This window comes from Oryza brachyantha, chromosome 9 (genome assembly GCF_000231095.2).
Source record: "Oryza brachyantha chromosome 9, ObraRS2, whole genome shotgun sequence".
NCBI lineage: Eukaryota > Viridiplantae > Streptophyta > Magnoliopsida > Poales > Poaceae > Oryza > Oryza brachyantha.
The window spans coordinates 5,288,469-5,294,698 of record NC_023171.2 but is presented as its reverse complement, the minus strand read 5'-3'; the positions used below and the strand labels follow the sequence as shown (position 1 = coordinate 5,294,698).

General features: G+C 39.6%; 1 pseudogene; it reads right to left on the bottom strand.

Annotated features, from left to right (window-relative positions):
• Window positions 1-2,178: 2,178 nt before the first annotated feature.
• On the bottom strand, window positions 2,179-5,328 carry LOC102700826 (annotated as a pseudogene).
• Window positions 5,329-6,230: the final 902 nt, after the last annotated feature.

The following is a 6,230-nucleotide window of genomic DNA, read 5'->3' as shown; positions in this document are numbered from 1 at the left end:
TAAAGAGCGAGGTAATATAGATTTTGTGGCAGGCTATACTCAATATCTCTAGACCATTCTTACTTGGGATATGGATCCTTTGACTTTGGGTGCATAGTCATAACGTGACTTCGTAAGCAATGTCAGAGAATCCATCTCCTCTAGTTTTAACCTCTAACCCTTAAAGATGATTCATCCTATCAATATCCTTGCTCCTTTATAGTAGAGGTCTCAACAACGATGACTACACTAAAGTTTCCACGGGTTGGTCCAAAACCACTCAACCCAATGAACAACCCATCTTAAACGGTAGGGATGATTTTGGATTTTGAGTTGGGTTGGGTTCGGGGTAAGGAACAAAGGGAGTAGTAAGGAACAAAGCAGTCAATTAATGTGATCTAATGTAGGAAGGGCTAGATGCACACAATGCCTTAATTAGTCTTTTTTATTTAGATCCCCAAATGTGCTAGAAGCCAATACAAAGCCTAGATTTGTCTACATATGAATAATTTTGTATACTTTGCCTCCTATGATATCCCACTCATAGGTGCAATTGTCATTGCTAGCACATCCAGTGACACATGCACGCCAGTTCCAGTATTGTAGACGGTTTTCATAGCTGTCCAATCTCCATGAGCTGAAACTTTGGTCTGGTTCACGAGCAATTAATGTTTTCAACGGTAATCTGTGCAAGTACATGGTTAAGAAATTCAATTCTGTATTTTAGCTATTTAATTAGTTGATAATTTTCTCTATGGGTATGTCAGCTATGTGTGCAACACCATATCCTAGTAGTAGAGATCTCTTATGATCTATTATGTAATTTTTGTATGGTTAGATCCACACAATAAGAGTTAGGTGCTACGCATATGTGAGCATGAGGCAAGAGCGAAAATGTCAGTTAGGTGCTATGCATATTTGAGTGTGCTCATCTGAAGAGCATGCTTATATGGATTGTTGAAATATGAATGTTACACCATAGCGTCAAGTAACAATAACATCAAAACATAAAAAGTTATTTACGCAAGCTATCTCTAGTAGTATCTTCAGCTCATACCACTATAGGTCATGAGCCCCATCAATATATTAGCAGCGTGTTGGCAGTGACGTTGAATATGGCCGCCAAACAGATAATCACAAGTACAAAACACCTAACAAGTGATGATTCATAGTTGCTGGTTGCAGTAAAAGGCCACCACCTATATTATAGATACTAACTTATATCACCATCTGGCACCTACAGTTATAGGTGCTGGTTCTTAACGGCCATCAACTACCATCTATGGTGTGGGTTTCACGAGTGTAGGAATAGGTGTCAGCTCTCCCTATAAACCACCACCTAAGGTGGGGCCTATAATAGGTGTCGTTTTTAACCCTAGGACTAGCACCTATAGGTGGACCCCGCAATGATCATGTGATTTTTCTAAAGGGATTGAAGTTCTAAAATAAAGCAAGGTCGGGAGGAAGAAGCCGTAGCAGAACGAGGGATGTCTCATGCGGCACATGGTGTCAGCTGCCAAAGAAAATGCATCTTTGTGGGAAGCTGATGCCATGCGACACCTACAAAAAGTTGTTTCCAGAAAGCAACTTTATTCACTCATGCTACTTGCGAAAATGGCATTTGCAAGTGGCCTGTTCGATACGAAATGTGATTGCCATGTTGCCATTTTTATAGGCAGTCGAAAAGTAAGTGACTTGCAAAGTGAGCGCTTCTTTGCTACATGAAAATTCGATTTGCATACAGGTATCGTGATAGGAATGGAAGGAATTGGTAAGAAATCCAGCTAGGGATGGGTACCCATTGTTTCCAACAAGTCCTTGATATTGCATGTTGTTGTCTTTTGTTCCTCCTTGGAAAGTTTTCTTACTCCTGTTTCACGAGTTTGTTGCTTTATCAAAACAAGGCAGTAGACATGTGAACAACAGGAAAATGAGAGGAGGACGCCCATAATGCACACAAGATGAAACATTTATTTCTGGATAAAAGTAACTTTGACTTAAGATAGAAGTAATTTTTGTTTTGAATAGAAGTAACTTTGATTTAACATAAAATTTAACATAAAAGTAATTTTGCTTCTAGATAGAAGATCTTTGGTTTTAAATAAATGTAACTTTGATTATGATAAAAGTAACTTTGGTTTCTATCTGCAGGTTTTATGCAGAAGTAGTTTTGTCTCATATAGAAGTAACTTGGTGCAATTAAGAAAGTAACTTTCATACAAGAAAAATGTATAAAATGTGTAATAGAGATACATATAATTTTGACAGATCATTGTACGTGTGTATTTTCAATCAACTTACAGTCTCTTGCAAGAAAAAAAAAGGAAAATAATCAACATACTAGTCGCAGGATAACACGGTTTCATTTATTTTTGGTAAGATGCAGAAGATGCTTTCTGTTGTGTTAGAAAGGGAGCTGATTAATTAGCGCTAATGCGCTACCGCACGGGAGGTAGCACCGCCTGGAGGATTTTGGAAGCCTGGATATATAATAGAGTTTTGGGATTCTTGGATTTCTCTATATTTGCGTGCAGTGCTGTGCATGAGATCGTTGGAATTAAATTAATGCTTCTTCTGTGTGTAGAAGAGGATGATAGATAAACTCATACATGGATTGTGAACCGATCTGATGAGCTTGTTCCATCAAGATTTTACAAGAGCAAAGAAGCAGATAGCTAGCTGGAGAAAACAATTAATTAAGCATGGAACCAAGGTTAATTATTCTGAACTTTTTTTGCTCTGTATTTGGTTGTAAAACTGTATTTGTGTCGGTTCTTTAATGGTATCTGCAAGTTGCAGTATCTACCCAGCATAAATAATCATTTGTGACAGTTCCTTATTAGCATCTGTGGCGGTTGCAATATATACCTGACAAAACTATTTCTGTTATCAGTGGCGATTCGTGGAACCGGCACAGATTACCTTTCTAACCAAAGCAAGGTTTTTCGCACCAGGTACATCCCGACACAAATAATCGTTAAGACTTAATTCTGTAGTAGTGCATACTATTTTAGCATTAAGGGTTAAGTCTGATTTATTCCCTCGGTTATCATAAGAGAATGATTTGTACTTGTAACACTCCAGCCTATTTGAAGCCTATCAGTAATGTGTTTTTGACCCATGTGGCCCACAAGTGAAAGTTTAGGTGGGTGAGCCTTGGTGCTTCAACCATAATATCCCTGGGTTAACCATGTCAACATGGGTCTGCTCAATGTGTAGAGTGGACGATGCGGACAAATGACACCCTGCCTAATCCGAATATTTTTATGATAGTTGAGTGGGTGAATCGGACTTAAACCTATCATTAATATTTGATATGCTGTTAAAAATTATAAGAAATAGCAAATATTGTTGTTTCAGTACTAAGTTAAAGTATACTTAGCTTATACCATATTTTCATATTAGGCCAGGCTTCATTACGCGTATTACGCCACTGCTCCAATACCTTGCTGTGGGCTGTTTGCGTGTGAGAAGTTTGGATATTGGGGGAGGAAACTTCTGTTATAGAGTAAGTAAGCGCGCTGGTCAGGATCACACTTGATCTGGATCAAGACGACGATGACCAGAAGGAATCAAATACCCTGGAAAACATAACAAGAAAAGCTCAGTAGTGTTTAGTATGAGATAAGGACAGTGAACAAACTTTTTGAAACAGATATGAGCCAATGTCTTAGTGATCAAAGGACGTGGGAGAAAAACTTAACTTTGTTATTTTCACGTCTATAAATCATGGCATCAAACAGATTAACATGTCCAACTAACTATTGCTCAAATTCCAAATTACTAAAAAAGTATGCTGCGATGTTCCATAAAGTACATGCTGTCAATCAGTCGTGCAGTATGAGCTAGCAGCAAGTGTTGATAAATTTTGGGAGAAAAATTGCTACTTACTGGAATGGCGCGAGTAAGGAACAGCTCTGTAAGGGGGGCCAAGAATGTCGAGAATTGCACAAGGTGCCCTAGCTCGAAACCGGTGCATGTTCCCTCCCGTTATTGTAAAAGCACCATTGACCACTCGCTTTGCCAATCTCACTGCGCCAAGCAACTCTACCAAGATAAGCAAGGCAGAGGATGCATAATGGTAGAGGCTGAAAAGAAGTGTGGAATGACTCAAAAGCTTACAGTGATTACAACAACTTGCCGCAGGCTCAGGATCAACCCAATCGTATGACCTTACATGCAGCGGTGCGATAAGTAGTTTACTAAACCCTGTCATTACAGGGTGATCGTGGAGAGGGATGACCGCGTTCTGTGGTAAAAAGAAGATAACCATCTGACAATGATAAGAACGTTAGTAAATTTGTTTTATTTCCTTTCAAAGAAAAAGGAGATATATCGTGGTTTCTCTTGGCATATCCATCATAATTCAGTTAGTATGTGCACTGGTTGCTACTCACCGTAAAGTTCTCACATTCATACATGTTGTATTTTTTAATGAGCGGGACTCCATCGTCTTCTTCTCTACTCGTCACGAATTCTTTTTAAGGCTAACATCTTCTGGTTTCATTTCGTCTGCAAATAGTGTTGCAAACGATTGAAATTCAGTTAATTCAGCCCATGTAACAGACACAACGGCATGGGGCAGACGTTTTTGCTACGACAAAATTACCAGCTGCAACAAAGTGATTAATAGGTGGCGAAAAACAATTCAGGGCATTTCATTCAATCTAATTATCAACTCTGCATTTCATCTGAACATTTTCTGCGGGCATATCCACCCGAGGATAGGAAAAAAAAATCAGGTACCAAATTAAAGACTGCAATTCAACAGAACATGGCAAAAGCAGCAAATTTAGATCACACAGATTGTTGCATGATGAACTGACTGTCATATCCAAGCACGGGTGAAGAGAACAAAAGAGAGGAGGACGAACAAGAGGAAGACGCACCGAGCATGGAGCAGAGCATGTCGGCGCCGGGACGGTGCCAGCTGACGGCGCGGCAAGCCTAGAAGAGCCGCTGTAGCGGCGACGCCTCCGCCTGCACGCGCCTGCTCCCGCCTGCCCCCGCCACCCGCATCCTCTTCACCGACGGCGCCGCCTCCATTCCGCCGCTCCCAGCAATGGCATCATCGTCCCTCGCTCCCGCCGCCGGCCACCCCTGCTCCCGCTACCCACTCCTGCCTCCGGATCCCGGCGGGACAAAGGCCGCCGCCGCCGGATCGGGGCGGGACGAGGCCCGCGTCGCCGCCCACTCAGTCGTCGTCGTCGTCGCCCACTCGTTGTCATCGTCGCGCACTCATCATTGGGCTCGGCGCCGCTGCGGAGGGGGCAACTCGAGCGACGGGGACGAAGCGGCCGCCGCCAGCCACCAACACGCGCTCGCCGCCGCGCCGAGGGAGGAAGAGAGAGAGAGGGAGAGGAGAGAGAGCAGGAGAGGAAGAAAGGCTGAGGATAAAAGGAAAATAGCAGGGTGAGGAGAGAGAGGGGGTAGTGGTTGGATAGAAATTTTGAAGCAGTGAGAAGGGAAAATTTTTATTGAAAATTTTGAATCAATTTTTATGGCACTAAATCAATTTGTATAAAAGAGTTATAAAAAACAAAGTAATAGAAATCATTTAGATCTATCATTTTTCTTTTGGTCATTTCTCTATCCGAGTTTGATTACACTATATAAAATTTGAATTTTAAATTATAACAAATTTAAAAAACGTTTTTAAATACTAAATGATTTCGGCTGAAAAAGTCATCAACAACAAAGTTACATAAATTATCAAAATATACAACTTTTGTTTTGGTCACTTTGTCATATGACTCTATTTCAATAATTTAAATTTGAATTTCAAATTATGATAACTTCAAACAATATTTTTAAATACTAAATGATTTCAACTGAAAAAGTCATCAGAATGAAAGTTGTATAACTCATCAAGATCTATAACTTTTATTTGGGTCTTTTCTTTATCCGACAAAGCGGTTTGTAACTTTGTTCACAAAATGTATATATCTTTATATAGTTTATAAACTATAAGAGAAATATGTAAATTTTATGAACAATGTTACTATTATTTTGTATAATTAAGAAATGATCAAAAGAAAAGTTATTGATATTGATGAGTTATACAACTTTGTTGTTGGTGACTTTTTCAGTTGAAATCATTTAGTATTTCAAAATGTTGTTTGAAGTTATCATAATTTGAAATTCAAATTCAAATTCTTGAAACAAAGTCATATAGAAAAATGACCAAAACAAAAGTGGTAGATATTGATGATTTATACAACTTTGTTGTTGATGACTTTTTTAGTTGATAT